We start from the raw sequence: 18,391 nt of genomic DNA, 5'->3' as shown, positions 1-18,391 counted from the left end.
AAAATGCAAATTATTTCCACAATCTAAAGACAGTAAGAGACTTACACATAGGATGAAAAAAGATACTCCATGGAAATGGTAACTGAAAAAAGGAAGAGGAGCTAGATTAATCTCAGACTAAATAGACTTAAGGTCAAAAGCTGTTGTAAGAGGTAACAAGAGTCCATTTGCCAAAAAGATGCAACAACAGTTATAAAGGTACATGCAACGCACCTCAGAGCTCCTAAATATATGACACAAACACTGACACAATGAAAGGACAGACAGACAGTTCTATGAAAACTGTAGGAAATCTCAACACCTCACTTCCCCGCCTCCGCCAGACAGAATCTTTGTTTCCCAGGCTGGAGTGCAGCTGCAACCTCCTGAATTCAAGTGATTCCCGTGCCTCTGACTCAGAGTAGCTGGGATTACAGGTGCATGCCACCAGGCCCAGCGATTTTTAGTAGAGACAGGGATTCGCCATGTTGGCCAGGCTGATCTTGAACTCCTGACCTCAAGTGATCCACCCACCTTGGTCTCCCAAAGTGCTGGGATTACAGGCATGAGCCTCTGTGCCTGGCCCAGTAACTGACTTTCAGTAATGGAGACAACACACAGACAAGATCAAGAAGGAAACTGAGAGCTTGAAGGATACTATAGATGAATTGGACCTACCAGACATACACAGATGGGTTCACCCAGCAGCAGAATACACATTCTTCAAAGTACGTGTGGAATGTTCTCTGAGAAGATCATTAGGCCTGAAAGCAAGATTTAATACATTTTAAATGACTGAAATTATAATAGCAGAAGGAAAACTGGAATATTCACAAATCTATGAAAACAACATACTACAAAACTATGGGTCAAAGAAAAATAGTAAGGAAAATTATAAAGCATTTTGAGACAAAACAATGTATCAGATCTTATGGGATGCAACAAAAGCAGTGCTATGAAGGGAATTTATAGCTGTACACACTTACATTTAAAAAAAAGCTAGCTGGAGGTGGTGGCTCACATCTGTAATCCCAGCACTTTGGGAGGCTAAGACAGGCAGATAACCTGATGTCAGGAGTTTCAGACCAGCCTGGCTAACATGGGGAAACCCTATCTCTACTAAAAACATACAATTAGCCAGGTGTGCTGGCAAGCACCTGTAATCTCAGCTACTTGGGAGGCTGAGGCAGGAGAATCATTTGAACCCATGAGAAGGAGGTTGCAGTGAGCCAAGATTGTACCACTGCACTCCAGCCTGGGAGACACTAGACTCCAGCTAGACTCCATTTCCCCCCCACCCCCCACACAAAAAAGCAGCAGCAGCCAGAATAGTGACACTGTTCTATAATCCCATCTACTTGGAAGGCTGAGGCCAGGAGTTTGAGACTAACTCAGCAAGTGGCAAGACCTCTCAAATAAAAGAAAAAGGAAAAGCTCTCAAACCACAATCCTAACTTTGTACCTTAAATTATTAGAAAGAGAACAGCCTAAACCCAAAGCTAGGAGAAGGAAGGAAACACTGAAGGTTAGAACAGAAATAAAATAGAAGATGAATCAGTGACCACAAACTTGACAAGAAAGTACAAGAACGGATGGCCTCATGGGTGACTTGTGCCAAACAGTTATAGAATCAATGCCAATCCTGCTCATCTTCTTCCAAAATGCTGAGGAAAGAATACCTCCAAACTCATTCTGTGAGGCCAGCATTACTGATTGCAAACACAAAGCCGCAGAAGAAAACGCACCACTATTCCCAATCAATACAGATGCAAAGTGCTCGAGAATATACTAGTGAGAATTCAACAGCATCATAGGATTATACAACATGATCAAATAAGATTTATCCCTGGAATCGAAAGGTGGTTACCATGTAAACATTAGAGTAAGATACCACATTCACAGAATGAAGGAAAGAAAACGCATGACAATTTGTTTCAATTAGTACAGAAAAAGCATTTAGTGAAGTTTAATATCCTTTCATGATTAAAAATATACTGACTAGAAATCGGAACAACCTCAACATAATAAAGGTCATATGAACAACCTCCAGCTAGTATCATTCTCAATGATGAGAGACAAAGTTTTCCAAGATGAGTAATAAAACAATGATGCCTGCTTTCATAATACTGGAAATCCTAGCCAGGGCTATTAGAGAAAGGAAAAAGAAAAGACATCGAGATTGGAAAGGAAGACGTCGAATTTTCTGTTAACAAATGATATAATCATCTTTGTAGAAAATCCTGAAGATTGTACAAAATAAACTGTTAGAACTAATAATTTGTCCAAGTTTCAGGATTATGAAATCAACATACAGACGTCAGTTGCATTTCTACACACTAACAGTCAACAATCCAAGAAGGAAATTAAGAAAACAGTTCCTGCTGGCTTGGTTGTGGATGCCTATAGTCCCAGCTGGGAGGCTGAGGTAGGAGAATCGCTTGAGCCTGCGAGGTCAGTGCTGTCAGTTTTTATAATGATTATGCCTGTGAATAGCCAGTGTACCCCAGCCTGGGCAACATAGTGAGACACTATCTTAAAAAAAAAAGTCAGTTTACAATAGCATCCAAAAATAAATAAATAAAAAAAACAGGAATAAATTCAACCAGGAGGCAAAGACTGGCAGGATTTTGAGTTCCAGAGACCGGTTATGTAACAAATGTAAAGGCATCTCATATTCATGTATTAAAAGGCTTAGTTTCATTAAGATGTCAATACGACTCAAAGTGATCTCCAGGTTTAGTTTAATTGCTCTCAAAATCTCAGTGACATTTTTTCTTCAATTATAGAAAAATCCATCCTTATAAATTGTGTAAAGTTTATACACAATTTCAAGAGATCTCAAATGGCCAAAGCAATCTTGAAAAAGTAACGAAGTGGGAAATCTTTTACTTCTCAATTTCAAAATCTATTTCTAAAAGCTACAGGGGTCTGGGCATGGTGGCTCAAGCCTGTAATCCTAGCGCTTTGAAAGGCTGAGGTGGGCAGATCATGAGGTCAAGAGATCAAGACCATCCTGGCCAACGTGATGAAACCTCATCTCTACTAAAAATACAAAAATCAGCCAGGTGTGGTTGCACATGCCTATGGTCCCACCAACTCATGAGGCTGAGGCAGAAGAATCCCTTGAACCCAGGAGGCACAGGTTGCAGTGAGCCAAGATTACACCACTGCACTCCAGCCTGGTGACAGAGCAAGACTCTGTCTCAAAAAAAAAAAACAAAAAAAAAACCTACAGTGGTCAAAAGTGTGGTATGGGAGTAAAGACATGCAGAGAGACCAGTGGAGTGGAATACAGAGTGCAGAAGGAAACTCTTACACATATGGTCAAATGAGTTCAGTAAGGATGCCAAGATTTTTCAATCAGGGAAAGGACAGTCTTTCAACAAATGGTGTGGGAAAACTAGATATACACAGGGAAAAGAATGAAGTTAAAGCCAACCTTATATCATGTTAAAAAAAAAAAAAAACCTCAGTAATGAATCAAAGACCCAAGTGTAAGATCTGAAGCTATAAACTCTTGTTTTTCTCCTATCCAAGTACTAACCAGGCCCGACCCTGGTTAGCTTCTGAGATCAGATGAGAACGGGCGCGTTCAGGGTGGTATACAACTCTTGTTTTTCTGAGACAGAGTCTCACTCTGACACCGAGGCTGGAGTGCAGTGGCATGATCTCGGCTCACTGCAACCTCTGGCTCCCGGGTTCAAGCAATTCTTTGCCTCAGCCTGCCAAGTAGCTGGGATTACAGGCAGCCACCAGCATGCCTAGCTAATTATTGTATTTTTAGTAGAGACAAGGCATTTTGGTCAGGCTGGTCTTGAACGCCTGACCTCGTGATTCATCCCCTTCAGCCTCCCAATGTGCTGGGATAATAGGCGGGAGCCACTGTTTCCAGCTGACAACTCTTAAAACATAGAAGGAGAGCTTCCTTTGGCAATGATTTCTTAGATATGACACCAAAGGCCCAAACAACAAAAGGAAAAGTAGACAGATTGGATTGCATCGAAGGATGCTATTAACAGACTTAAAGGGCAACCTACGGAATGACAGATGTGCCAATTACATGTCAAAGAGTTCCCATCTAGAATAGATAAAGCACTCTCACAATGCAACAACAAAACCCCACCAAGGCAGTTCAAAAATGCGCAAAGGACGTGAATAGACAGTCCTCCAAATAAAAGATGCAAGTGGCCAATTAGCACATAAAAAGATGCTCACCATCACTATTAAGGAAACAAACCAAAACCACGTGGAGAGGCTGGGCATGATGGCTCACGCCTGTAATCCCAGCACTCTGAAAGGCCGAGGTGGGCAGATCACTTGAGGTCAGGAGTTTGAGACCAGCCTGGCAGACATAGTAAAACCACATCTCTACTAAAAATAGAAAAATTAGCTAGGTGTGGTGCCATGTGCCTGAAGTCCCATGCTCAGGAGGCTGAGGCAGGAGAATTGCTTGAACCCGGGAGGTAGAGGTTGCAGTGAGCCAAGATTGCACCACTGCACTGTAGCCTGGGTGACAGAGCAAGACTCCATTTCTTTTTTTTGAGACAGAGTTTTGCTCTTGTTACCCAGGCTGGAGTGCAATGGCGCAATACCGGCTCACTGCAACCTCCGCCTCCTGGTTTCAGGCAATTCTCCTGCCTCAGCCTCTCGAGTAGTTGGGATTACAGGCACGCACCACCATGCCCAGCTAATTTTTTGTATTTTTAGTAGAGACGGGGTTTCACCATGTAGACCAGGATGGTCTCTATCTCTTGACGTTGTGATCCACCCACCTCGGCCTCCCAAAGTGCTGGGATTACAGGCTCGAGCCACCGTGCCCGGCAAGACTCCATTTCAACAAAAGAAAGAAGACCTATATGGCGAGGCCACCTCAGACTCATTAGGATGGCTATAATCCATACAGAAAATAAAGTGTTAGCGAGGATGCTGAGCGGCTGGAAGCCTTGTGTACTCTTACTAGGAGTTTAAAACAGAGCTGTAGCTATGGAAAACAGTGTTTAAACTTTTCATCAAAAAGTTAAAAACAAGCCAGGCATGGTGGTGCAGGCCTGTAATCCCAACTACTCGGGAGGCTGAGGGTTAAGAATCACTTGAACCCAGGAGGCAGAGGTTGCAGGGAGCCAAGATTGCACCACTGCATTCCACCCTGGGTGACAGCGCAAGACTCTGTCTCAAAACCAAGGATTACCATATAATCCAGCATTTCCACTTCTGGGTATGTACCCCTTACAATTCAAAGGGCCTCACACATTTATACACTGATGTTCATAGCAGTGTTGTTGAGAGCAAATTCTGACATGTGTGAAAAATCATATTGTTTTCTGAGAAATCCTATTGAGAGTGACAGCAAGGGAAACCTAGTCGGCCCCCCAGAGTGGAAAACTGCCCCCAAAGCAGCAAACTGCTCAAAGCATTATAAAACAGTATCCAGTATAATTATGTCTCACGCCAGATGAATTAGTTCTGTGAACACAGGATGTGTGACCCTTCCCTTGTTCCCTCGTAAAGAGCGCATTCTAGTTCATCTTTAACCTATAGTAAACACACACTAGCTGCCTGGTTAGTTTACCTTTAACCAATGAAAGAACACAGAGCATCTGCTTGTAAAACTTGTCACTGGAAAGTCAAGAATAAATACACAGGTCAGAGTCTGCTCTGGACTCTCAGCTGGAAATGCTGTGAGACCCCTGGTGCTCCACTCTGAACCCACCTTTTGCTATCTCCGTGTCTGTTTCTTAATTCCTTCAGTGCTGCATGAGTTGGGGTCTCCAATGCTGAGCTGGTCTCGGCAAAGTGTTATTCATAGGAGCCGAAAAATAGCAACCGAAGTGCCCACCGACAGATAAACAAATGTGGTCTCTCCATACAGTGAAACGGTGTTCAGCCTCAAAAAGGAAGGAAATTCCAACACATGCTAGCACATGGATGAAACGTGAGGATGTTAGGCAAAGTGAAGTAAGGCAGTCACAAAAAGAAATACTGTATGAGTCCCCTTATGGGAAGACTAGAGTAATCAGATTCATAGAGACAGAAAGTAGAGTGGTCTCCCAGGAGCTGGGAGAGAGCAATAATGGCTTATTTAATGGGGACAGAGTTTCAGTTTGGCAAAATTTAGTGAGTTCCAGAGTTTGGCTACACAAAAATACGAATGTACTTACACTGAAGTGTGTACCTGAAATGGTTGTGGTCAATTTTTTGTGTTTTACCACATTTAAAATTTTTGACATTGGAAATGTATATTTATTGAGCACCTCGATGCTGAGCATGATGATACAATTATAAACATTGTAGTTATAAAAAAACACTCTTAGGGAGGTAAAATTCTAAGTGTAAAAACTAGCACAGACAGACAATAATAGATTCAGACCCACAAGACTCAGATAGTCGGCTTATTAGACAGAGATCATAGATTTCATCAGGGAACCAGAAATTATTAAAATTATCAATCACTAAATTTATAGTTTAGTAATTTAGCCAAGTAGCTAATTTACTAATTACTGAAAATTACATACTGAAAAAGAACCAGAATGTAGTAGAAAGAGATGGCAGAAAGGCCACCTAAAGCCCATCTTTTAGACATTGCTCTTAGCAGATGAGGGACAGAAGGGCACTTCCTGGCCAGGCATGGTGGCTCATGCCTGTAGTCCCAGCTCCTCAGGAGGCTGAGGCAGGGGAGTCACTTGAACCTAGCAGGCAGAACTTGCAATGAGCTGATACTGTGCCATTGCACTCCAGCCTGGGCAACAGAACAAGACTCCATCTCAAAAAAACAAATAGCAGGGGGGAGAAGATCCAAGATGGCCAATTAGGAGCAACTCAGGATTGCAGCTCCCAGTGTAAGCACAGAGGAGTGGATGCCACATTTCCAGATGGATATTTATTGCCCACAGACCAGGAGATTTCCAGGTAGAGGAGCCCCATGGGTCACCAGTGTGGCTGTTTTGGCTGGCATGGCTATTTTGCTGATGCCACAGTGTGGCAGTTCTCCATACAAAATACACTGATTGGGGTCCCCTTTTAGTTGGTGATTGGAGCTCCACGAAGGCAGAGTCACCCGTTCATCTGATTAAAAAGGGGACTGAAACAGGGAGCCAGACCAGAAGATTCCCAGGCAAAAAAGCACCACAAATCTCAGTGCCACTGTTTTAGTCAGCACAGTGGGTCAGCACACGGGAAATCACACAGATCCTGGCACCTTTTCATCAGGTGACTGGAACACCTTGAAGAGAGTCGACCGTTTAAAAAAAAAAAACAAAACAAAACTCTGAGGCAGGGAGCCAGGTGATCAGGCTCGACTGGTCCCACCCCCACAAAGAAAACAGCAATTGGAAATGCTCTGGGTTGAGAGCATTAAGAAGAGTAACACCAAGGCACATAATGGTCAGATTCACCAGGGTTGAAATGAAGGAGAAAATGCTAAGGGCAGCCAGAGAGAAAGGTCGGGCTACCCACAAAGGGAAAACCATCAGACTCACAGCAGATGTTTTGGCAGAAACCCTACAAGCCAGAAGAGAGTGGGGCCGATATTCAACATCCTTAAAGAAAGGAACTTTCAACCCAGAATTTCATATCCAGCCAAATTAAGCTTCATAAGTGAAGGAAGAATAAAGTCCTTTGTGAAAAATCAAGTACTCAGAGATTTCATCACCAACAGGCCAGCTTTACAGGAGCTCCTGAAAGAGGCACTACACATAGAAAGAAACAATCAGTACCAGCCACTCCAAAAACATACCAAATGGTAAAGAGCATAAACTAAATGAAGAATCTGCATCAACTAATGGGCAAAACAGCCAGCTAGCATCAAAAAGGTAGGATCAAATTCACACATAACAATATTAACCCTAAATGTAAATAAGCTAAATGCCCCAATCAAAAGGCACAGACTGGCAAAGTGGATAAAAAGCCAAAACCCACCTGTGTGCTGTATCTAGGAAATCCATCTCACATGCAAGGATACACAAAGGCTCAAAATAAAGGGATGGAGGAAGATTTACCAAGCAAATGGAGAGCAAAAAAAAAAAAAAAAAAAAAAAAGCAGGAGTTACAGTTCTTGTTTCTGATAAAATAGACTTTAAAGCAACAAAGATCAAAAGAGACAAAGAAGGACATTACATAATGGTAAAAGGATCAATGCAACAAGAAGAGCTAATGATCCTAAATATATATGCACCCAATACAGGAGCACCCAGATACATAAGGCAAGTTCTTAATGATTTACGAAAGGACTTAGACTCCCACGCAATAATAGTGGGAGACTTCAACACCCCATCATCAATATTAGACATATCAACCAGACAGAAAATTAACAAGAATATCTAGGCCTTGAACTCAGACCTAAAACAAGCAAACCTAATAGACATTTACAGAACTCTCCACCCCAAATCCACCGAATGTACATTCTTCTCAGCACCACATCACACCTACTCTAAAATTCACCACATAATTGGAGGTAAATCACTCTGCAGCAAATGCAAAAGAACAGAAATCATAACAGTCTCTCAGACCACAGTGCAATCAAGTTAGAACTCAGAATTCAGAAACTAACTCAGAACCGCACAGCTTCATGGAAACTGAACAACTGGCTCTTGAATGTTGACTGGACAAACAATGAAATGAAGGCAGAAATAAAGATGTTCTTCGAAACCAACAAGAATGAAGACACAACATACCAGAATCTGAGACACATTTAAAGCAGGGTCTAGAGGAAAATATATAGCAATAAATGCCCACATGAGAAGCAAGGAGAGATCTAAAGTGAACACCCTATCGTCAAAATGGAAAGAGCTGGAGGAGCTCAAAAAAACTCAAAACCTAGCAGAAGACAAGAAATAACTAAGATCAGAGCAGAACTGAAGGAGATAGAGACACAAAAAACTCTTTAAAAAATTAATAAATCCAGGAGCTGGTTTTTTGAAAAGATCAACAAAATAGACCACTAGCCAAATCAATAAAAAAAAAAGAGAGAGAATAACCAAATAGATGCAATAAAAAATGATAAAGGGAATATCACCACAGATTCCACAGAAATTCAAACATTGTCAGAGATTGTTACAAACAACTCTATGCACATAAACTAGTAAACCTGGAAGGAATTGATACGTTTCTGGATATTTGCCTCATCCCAAGCCTAAACCAGGAAGAAGCTGAAACCCTGAACAAACCAATAAAAAGATCTAAAGTTGAGGCAGAAATTAAGAGCCTACCACCCAAAAAAAGCCCAGGTCCAGATGGGTTCACAGCTGAATTCTACCAATCATACAGAAAGGAGCTCGTACCATTCCTTCTGAAACTATTTCAAACAACCCCAAAAGAGGGAATCCTTCCCAAATCATTTTATGAGACCAATATCATCCTGATACCAAAACCCGGCAGAGACTCAGCAAGAAAAGAAAACTTCAGGCCAATAACCATGATGAAGGTAGACGCAAAAATCTTCAATAAAATACTTGCAAGCCAATTGAAACAACACATCAAAAAGCTTATCCACCATGATCAAGTAGGCTTCATCCCGGGGATGCAAGGCTGGTTCAACATATGCAAGTCTGTAAATGTAATGCACCACGTAAACAGAACCAAAGAGGAAAACCACATGATTATCTCAACTGATGCAGAGAAGGCCTTTGAAAAAATTCAACAGCTCTTTAGGCTAAAAGCCCTCAATAAACTAAGTATTAACAGAACTTATAATAAAATATAAGTTCTCAAAATAATAAAAACTAATTATGAGAAACCAACAGCCAATAGCATACTGAATGGGCACAAACTGGAAGCATTCCCTTTAAAATCCAGCACTAGACAAGAATGCCCTCTCTCACCACTCCTATTCAATATAGTACTGGAAGTTCTAGCCTGAGAAATCAGGCAAGAAAAAAAAAAAATAAATAAAGGTATTCAAACAGGAAAGGAGGAAGCCAAACTATTTTTATTTGCAGATGACATGATTGTATGTCTAGAAGACCCCATTGTCTCAGCCCAAAATCTTCTGAAACTGATAAGCAACTTCAGCAAAGTCTCAGAATACAAAAATCAATGTGCAAAAATCACAAGCATTCCTATACACTAGTAACAGACTTAAAAAGAGCCAAATCAAGAACAAACTGCCATTCACAATTGCTACAAAGAGAATAAAATACCTAGGAATACAACTAACAAGGAACGTAAGGGACCTCTTCAAAGAGAACTACAAACCACTGCTCAACAAAACAAGAGAGGACACAAACAGATGGAGAAACATTCCATGTTCATGGTTAGGAAGAATCAATATCGTGAAAATGACCATACTGCCCAAAGTAATTTACAGACTCAATGCTATCCCCATCAAGCTACCAATAACGTCCTTCAAAGAACTGGAAAAAAACACCTTAAACTTCATATGGAACCAAAAGAGAGCCCTCATAGCCAAGTCAACTCTAAGCAAAAAGAACAAAGCTGGAGGCATCACACTACCAGACTTCAAACTACAAGGCTACAGTAATCAAAACAGCATGGTACTGGTACCAAAACAGAGATACAGACCAATGGAACAGAACAGAGGCCTCGGAGGCCACACAACCTATCTACAACCATCTGATCTTTGACAAACCTGACAAAAGCAATGGGGAAACAATTCCCTGTTTAACAAATAGTTTTGAGAAAACTGGCTAGCCATGTGCAGAAAGCAGAAACTCAACCCCTTCCTGACACCTTACACTAAAATTAACTCCAGATGGATTAAAAACTTAAACATAACACCTAACACCATAAAAACCCTAGAAGAAAATCTAGGCAAAACCATTCAGGACATAGGCATAGGCAAGGACTTGATGACCAAAACACCAAAAGCATTGGCAACAAAAGCTAAAATAGACAAATGGGACCTAATCAAACTCCACAGCTTCTGCACAGCAAAAGAAACAGTCACTAGAGTGAATCGGCAACCAACAGAATGGGAAAAAATTTTTGCAGTTTACCCATCTGACAAAGTGCTGATATCCAGAATTTACAAAGAACAAAAACAGGTTTACAAAAAAAAAAAACAAAAAAACAAGCCCCTACAAAACTGGGCAAAGGATATGAACTGACACTTTACAAAGAAGACACACATGAGGCCAACAAACATGAAAAACTGCTCATCACTGGTCATTAGAGAAATGCAAATCAAAACTACATTGAGATACCATCTCACGCCAGTTAGAATGATCATCATTAAAAAATCTGGAGATGACAGATGCTGGAGAGGATGTGGAGAAATAGGGACATTTTTACACTGTTGGTGGGAGTGTAAATTAGTTCAACCATTGTGGAAGACAGTGTGGTGATTCCTCAAGGATCTAGAAATAGAAATTCCATTTGACCCAGCAATTCCATTACTGGGTATATATCCAAAGGATTATAAATTGTTCTACTATAAGGACACAGGCACACGAATGTTCATTTCAGCACAGTTTACAATAGCAAAGACCTGGAACTAACCCAAATGCCCATCGATGACACATTGGACAGGGAAAATGTGGCACATATACATCATGGAATATTATGCAACCATAAAAAAAAATGAGTTCGTGTCCTTTGTAGGGACATGGATGAACCTAGAAACCATCATTCTTGGCAAACTGACCCAAGAACAGAAAATCAAACACCACATGTTCTCATTCATAGGTGGGTGTTGAACAATGAGAACACATGGACACAGGGAGGGGAGCACTACATACTGGGGTCTGTTGGGGGGAAATAGGGGAGGGACAGCAGGGGGTGGGGAGTTGGGGAGAGATAGCATGGGGAGAAATGTCAGATATAGGTGAAGGGGAGGAAGGCAGCAAAGCACACTGCCACACGTGTACCTATGCAACAATCTTGCATGTTCTTCACATGTACCCCAAAACCTAAAATGCAATAAAAAAAAAAAAGCAGGGTGTGGTGGCTCACACCTATAATCCCAGCACTTTGGGAGGCCGAGGCGGGTGGATTACTTTAGGTTAAGAGTTGGAGACCAGCCTGGCCATACCCCGTCTCTAATAATAGAAAAATGAGCAGGGTGTGGTGGCAGGCATCTGTAATCTCAGCTGCTCAGGAGTCTGAAGCAGAATTGCTTGATCCTGGGAGGCAGAGGTTGCAGTGAGCCATTGTACTCCATCCTGGGTGACAGAGCTAGATTCCATCTCAAAGAAGTTAAAGCCCATCTTTTAAACAGTTCTCCTAGCAGATGAGGGTTAGAAGAGCGCTTCCTTACCCTGGTAGCTCTGAGTGTCCAGTCTGTGCCCTTGCCCACCACACTCGATGGGGAAACAGTAGAGCAGCCTGCACTGCGAGCTGTACTGAAGATCCCACCCTCACTGTGAGAGTTCCCTTTAGCCTGCACTTTGGGATGGATGCATTCATGAGCTCTCAATGCATCGTGTGCTAAGATTCCACCCTCCCATTGGCCGGGAAGTATGTCTTGGTCTTCTGTCTAGAGCGTGCTGGTGGCAGAGCCTGACATGGAGTGAGTGCTCCATAGATGCTTGTTCAGTTTCCCAGGAACTCAGCAGGCTGGGCCTAACACCACTGCCTGCAAAGGCCTGGCAGGTGAAGGGACTCATCGACCCGTGCCTGCTGCTCTTACAGAAAGAGGAGAGGGAGATGGGTGGGAGTTGATGGAGAGTTGTCCTTTTAATAAGGAGGGCCAGATGCTGTCATAGGGGCCCCAACATAATTTATCTCAGGAAAGAGCAGGGGCCCTCTCCTCTGGGGCCCGTAGCCTGGCCTTACTTCTTTTCTCTCTTCTATTCCATTTGAGATTTCATCTAAGCCAGCACTAGGCTGCCAAACGCTTCAAACTCCTTCACCTTCTACTCTAATTCCAGCTCCTTGACAAGGGCAAGATTTTTGGCTGGGACAGAATAACCAGCATGGAATGCCGGGAAACTCAGAACCACATGTGCTTCAAATGCAGAAGAAAAGAGCTGTTTGCCATTGTGCTCAAAATACTTCTGAGGACATGAAACTCTCCCACTGGTCTGGGTAATTCTCCCCCTTCCTCCACACCTCCACTGTAAACCAAGAGACAGCGTGGCCAGCGAGTCCCAGCCCTGCAGAGACAGTTCTACCCAGCTCCTGTTCATGCCCAAGGTCTCTATTCACTTATTCAACAGTCATGATGGAAGCCACTGCTTCAGAACGCTTACTGTGTGGAGGGGGAAATAAAGCCAGGTTCTCAGCTGCCTGGTCCTGTCTTTACCTGCCTGATCCAGCGGTCTCCTGAGGCAGGAGGTTCTTTGAGGGGAACTGATAGCTCTTCAGAAGCCTAGGCAGAGAGCTACTGTCTTTGGGGTAGACACACTGGGACTGAATGCTGCAGAGGGCCTCTGTTTTGGTAGGGGCACCTGTGAACTTGGGCCCCAGGCTACAGTATTCAAAGTTCTTCTTTACTTTCTTTTCGAACATAACCTTTTTCTTTGAGTTTTCAACTCAAAAATAAAGCTACCAGAATCCAAGAATGTGCCTCTGGATTGCTGGGGATGATTATCCACTCAGGAGTCGGGGAGACATGGGCAGCTATGGAATCTTCTCAGCAGTAGGTGGTGCCTTCGAGCTCTCATTGGGCTAAGACTTTGGTAGGAGATTGTAGGGTCCAGATTCCAGAGCAAAGGGCCAGGTGTCAGCCACAGGGACTGAGGCAAGCTGAAGGCCAGACACCAGACCTGGCTGTCCCTGACCTCCCCACCTATGAATCCCCGATGCACAGCAGGTGCTAGATGAAGTTCAGAAGAAAGAACTCCAGGGTAAATGGAAATGAGAAGATTGGTCCTCCACATTCCCACGCTGGAGGGAAAAAAAGGGAGGGTGGCTGGGATCTGAATGTTTGCTATGGTTACAGCCTAAAGACCCCAGAATCCAGGCACTGCTCCAAGTGCCTCAAAAGATGTTTGATTTCAAGCCTTACAATAGTCCAATGAGGAATGGATGATCTCCTCAATGAGGGAAGAAACAAAGGCTGAGAGAGTTGAGGGGATTCCCCCAAGGTCATATAACCTACCAATGCTCAGGATGGTGCTGATGCGGGCCTAACTCCCAATGCAGCCCAGGCTCAATCACCACCCACCACTTCTGCTTTTGCAATAATAGCATATGCCACATATTCTACCAGTTACGTTATGAAAGAATGTCAATAGTCTTTAGCCATATCCCAAGCCATAATGGGTAGCTCCTGTTCAAAATACCCTGTAAATCAGGTCATACAAGATCAGAAATGCACCCACAACTGGTACAGGTGCTGTGCTAGCCACTGTTTGGGGAACTCAGCCTAGGAATATGAGTGAAGAGACAACTCACAAAGAAAAGCAAATCACTTTCAGCCAAACGAAGCTTCATAAGTGAAGGAAAAATAAAATCCTTTGTGAAAAATCAAGTACTATGAGATTTTGTCACCACCAGGCCTGCTTTACAAGAGCTCCTGAAAGAGGCACTAAACAGAAAGGAACAACCAGTACCAGCCAATCCAAAAACATATTAAATGGTAAAGAGCATCAACAAAATGAAGAATCTGCATCAACTAACAGGAAAAACAGCCAGCTAGCATCAAAATGGCAGTATCAAATTCATACATAACAATATTATCGCTAAATGTAAATGGGCTAAATGCCACAATCAAAAGACACGAACTGCCAAATTAAAGAAAAAGACAAAACCCATCAGTATGCTGTATCCAGAAAACACATCTCACATGCAAGGATATACAAAGGTTCAAAATCAAAGGGATGGAGGAAGATTTACCAAGCAAATGGAGAGCAAAAAAAAGCAGGAATTGCAATTCTAGTCTCTAATTAAATAGACTTTAAACCAACAAATATCAAAAGAGACAAAGAAGGACATTACATCATGGCAAAAGAATCAAAGCAACAAGAAGAGCTAATGATCCTAAATATATATGCACCCAATACAGGAGCACCCAGATATGTAAGGCAAGTTCTGAATGACTTACAAAGAGATTTACTCTCCCTCACAGTAGGAGTGGGAGACTTAACATTCCACTGTCAATATTAGACAGATCAACCATAGAGAAAATTAACAAGGATAACCAGGACTTGAACTCAGACCTGGACCAAGCAAACCTAATAGACACTTACAGAACTCTCCACCCCAAATCCACAGAATATACATTCTTCTTGACACCACATCACACCTACTCTGAAACTGACCACATAATTGGAAGTAAAACACTCCTCAGCAAATGCAAAATAATGGAAATCATAACAGTCTCTCAGACCACAGTGCAATCGTTAGAACTCAGAATTTAGAAACTGACTCAGAACCGCACAGCTTCATGAAAACTGAACAACTGGCTCTTGAATGTTGGCTGAACAATGAAATGAAGGCAAAAATAATGATGTTCTTCGAAACCAATGAGAACGAAGACACAACATACCAGAATCTCTGAGACACATTTAAAGCAGTGTCTAGAGGAAAATATATAGCAATAAATGCCCATATGAGAAGCAATGAAAGATCTAAAATCAACACCTTATGGTCAGAATTGAAAGAGCTAGAGGAGCAATATCAAAAAAACTCAAAACCTAGCAGAAGACAAGAAATAACTAAGATCAGAGCAGAACTGAAGGAGTTACAGACATAAAAAGCCCTTCAAAAAAAATTAATAAATACAGGAGCTGGTTTTTTGAAAAGATCAATAAAATAGACAGACCACTAGCCAGAATAATAAAAAAGAAAAGAGAGAAGAATCAAATAGATGCAATAAAAAATGATAAAGGGAATATCACCACAGATTTTACAGAAATACAAACCATAGTCAGATTATTACAAAGAACTCTATGCACATAAACTAGTAAACCGGGAAGAAATGGATAAATTCCTGGACACTTGTATCTTCCTAAGCCTAAACAGGAAGAAGTCAAAACCCTGAATAGACCAATAACAAGGGCTCAGTTAAAGGCAGCAATCAATAGCCTACCAACTAAAAAAAGCCCAGGTCTGGATGGGTTCACAGCTGAATTCTACCAGACATACAAATAAGAGCTGGTACCACTCCTTCTGAAACTATTCCAAACAATCCAAAAAGAGGGAGTCCTTCCCAAATCATTTTATGAGACCAAAATTGTCCTGATATGAAAACCTGGCAGAGACTCAGCAAGAAAAGAAAACTTCAGGCCAATATCCATGATGAACATAGATGCAAAAATCTTCAATAAAATACTGGCAAGCCGATTGCAAGAGCTCATCAAAAAGCTTATCCATTATGATCAAGTAGGCTTCATCCCAGGGATGCAAGGCTGGTTCAACGTACACAAGTCGATAAATGTAATGTACCATGTAAACAGAACCAAAGACAGAAACCACATGATTATCTCAATTGATGCAGAGAAGGCCTTTGACAAAATTCAACAGCCTTTAGGTGAAAAACCTTCAATAAACTAGGTATTGATGGGACATATCTCAATATAATAAAAGGTATTTATGACAAACCCACAGCTAATATCATACTGAATGAGCAAAAACTGGAAGCATTCCCTTGAAATCTGGCACTAGGCAAGGATGCCCTCTCTCACCACTCCTATTCAATAGAGTATTGAATGAGGACAACAAACATGAAAAAATGCTCATCACTGGTCATTAGAAAAATGCAAATCAAAACTATACTGAGATACCATCTCACGCCAGTTAGAATGACCATCATAAAAAATCTGGAGACAACAGATGCTGGAGGGGATGTGGAGAAATAGGAACACTTTTACACTGTTGGTAGGAGTGTAAATTAGTTCAACCATTGTGGAAGACAGTGTTGTGATTCCTCAAGGATCTAGAAATAGAAATTCCATTTGACTCAGCAATTCCATTACTGGGTATATATCCAAAGGATTATAAATAGTTCTACTATAAGGACACATGCACACAAATGTTCATTTCAGCACAGTTTACAATAGCAACAACCTGGAACCAACCCAAATGCCCATCGATGATAGACTGGAAAGAGAAAATGTGGCACATATACACCATGGAATATTATGCAGCCATCAAAAACAATGAGTTCGTGTCCTTTGTAGGGACATGGATGAACCTAGAAACCATCATTCTCAGCAAACTGACCAAAGAACAGAAAAGCAAACACCGCACGTTCTCACTTACAAGTGAGTGTTGAACAATGAGAACACATGGACACAGGGAGGGGAGCACTACACACTGGAGTTTGTTCGGGGGAAACAGGGGAGAGACAGCAGGGGGTGGGGAGTTGGGGAGAGATAGCATGGTGAGAAATGCCAGATATAGGTGAAGGGGAGGAGGGCAGCAAATCACACTGCCACGTGTGTACCTATGTGACAATCTTGCATGTTCTTCACATGTACCCCAAAATCTTAAATGCAATAAAAAAGAAAAGCACATCACTGGCACGCAGGGGGCCCTGAGCAATTGAGTCAGAGGCAACTAGAGTACACAGCCCCCTGACCTGCTGGTTTCCCAATATGCTTAATGGATCTGTGATGTCGGGTCCACAAAGGAAATGCAGAAGCCTTCCCTTCCTGCCTCCCACACTCTTTGGGTCAGGTATTTACCAAAAACACAGCAGTGGACTTGACACCAGCAGAGATACAAAGAGGGTAAAACAGTTCTCCCTTCTCGAGGCAGGTCGGACAACATTAATATTTTCCAGTTGGGGGTGCGGGTGGAGTGTGTGTGCATGCCCAGCATTTAAAGACAAACAGATGGGAGAGGGAATGATTCCAGCTGAAAGACCAACAAATATTCACATCGACAGTGTACACTGAACTGCAGCCTACACAACACAGCAAGGCTCGGTCTCTACAAAAAATTTAAAAATTAGCCGGGCATGGTGGCACGTGCCTGTAGTGTCAGCTACCCAGGAGGCTGAGGTGGGAGGATCACTTGAGCCCAGGAGTTTAAAATTACAATAAACTGTGATCACATCACTGCACTCCAGCCTGGGCATCAGAGCAAGGCCCTATTTCTAAAACAAGACAGGACATTTATGTAAAAATCAGTGTATGAAAATGCAAAACAAAATATTAGCAAATAAACCCCATTCGTGCTTAAAAGAAAAACTTACCGAAACCAAGTGAGACTTGTACAGTGTGAAAAGGATGGCTCAAAATTAGAACTTTTCATTTCATTTATATTAATATGTTGAAAATCATAATCATCATAGATGTTGAAAAGGCATTTGACAAAATTTACTACAAAATTTATAAAAGAAGCCTATCAAAAAAAAAAAGAAACCTATCAAATTAGAAAAAGGGATACTTCCTTAAATTACACACAATAAAGGAAATTACACCCAGACACCCACCCACCAAACAAAACCCCAGCATCATTTGTAAGGGATGGAAGCAATAGAAGCTTCCATCAACCTTTGGAACAAAAGAATGCTCTCTGTTACCACTATTACTTCGGAGGCCCTAGCCGATGCTAGGCAAGGAGCAAAGTA

At 42.0% G+C, this 18,391-nt stretch overlaps 1 long non-coding RNA gene across 2 annotated transcripts in view; it reads right to left on the bottom strand.

The window, feature by feature from the left end:
* The window catches only part of LOC118144784 (uncharacterized), a 137,269-nt gene that overhangs the window by 18,329 nt on the left and 100,549 nt on the right, over positions 1 to 18,391 (bottom strand). For both annotated transcript variants that reach the window (XR_004729531.3, XR_004729530.3), the window contains one exon: positions 658 to 743. This is a non-coding gene — a long non-coding RNA (uncharacterized LOC118144784). The remainder of the gene's footprint in view (positions 1 to 657; positions 744 to 18,391) is intronic.

This window comes from Callithrix jacchus, chromosome 8 (assembly GCF_049354715.1).
Source record: "Callithrix jacchus isolate 240 chromosome 8, calJac240_pri, whole genome shotgun sequence".
NCBI classification, from domain to species: domain Eukaryota; kingdom Metazoa; phylum Chordata; class Mammalia; order Primates; family Cebidae; genus Callithrix; species Callithrix jacchus.
Note: the sequence above shows the minus strand (reverse complement) of the source record. Positions and strands in the feature narration are given on the sequence as shown.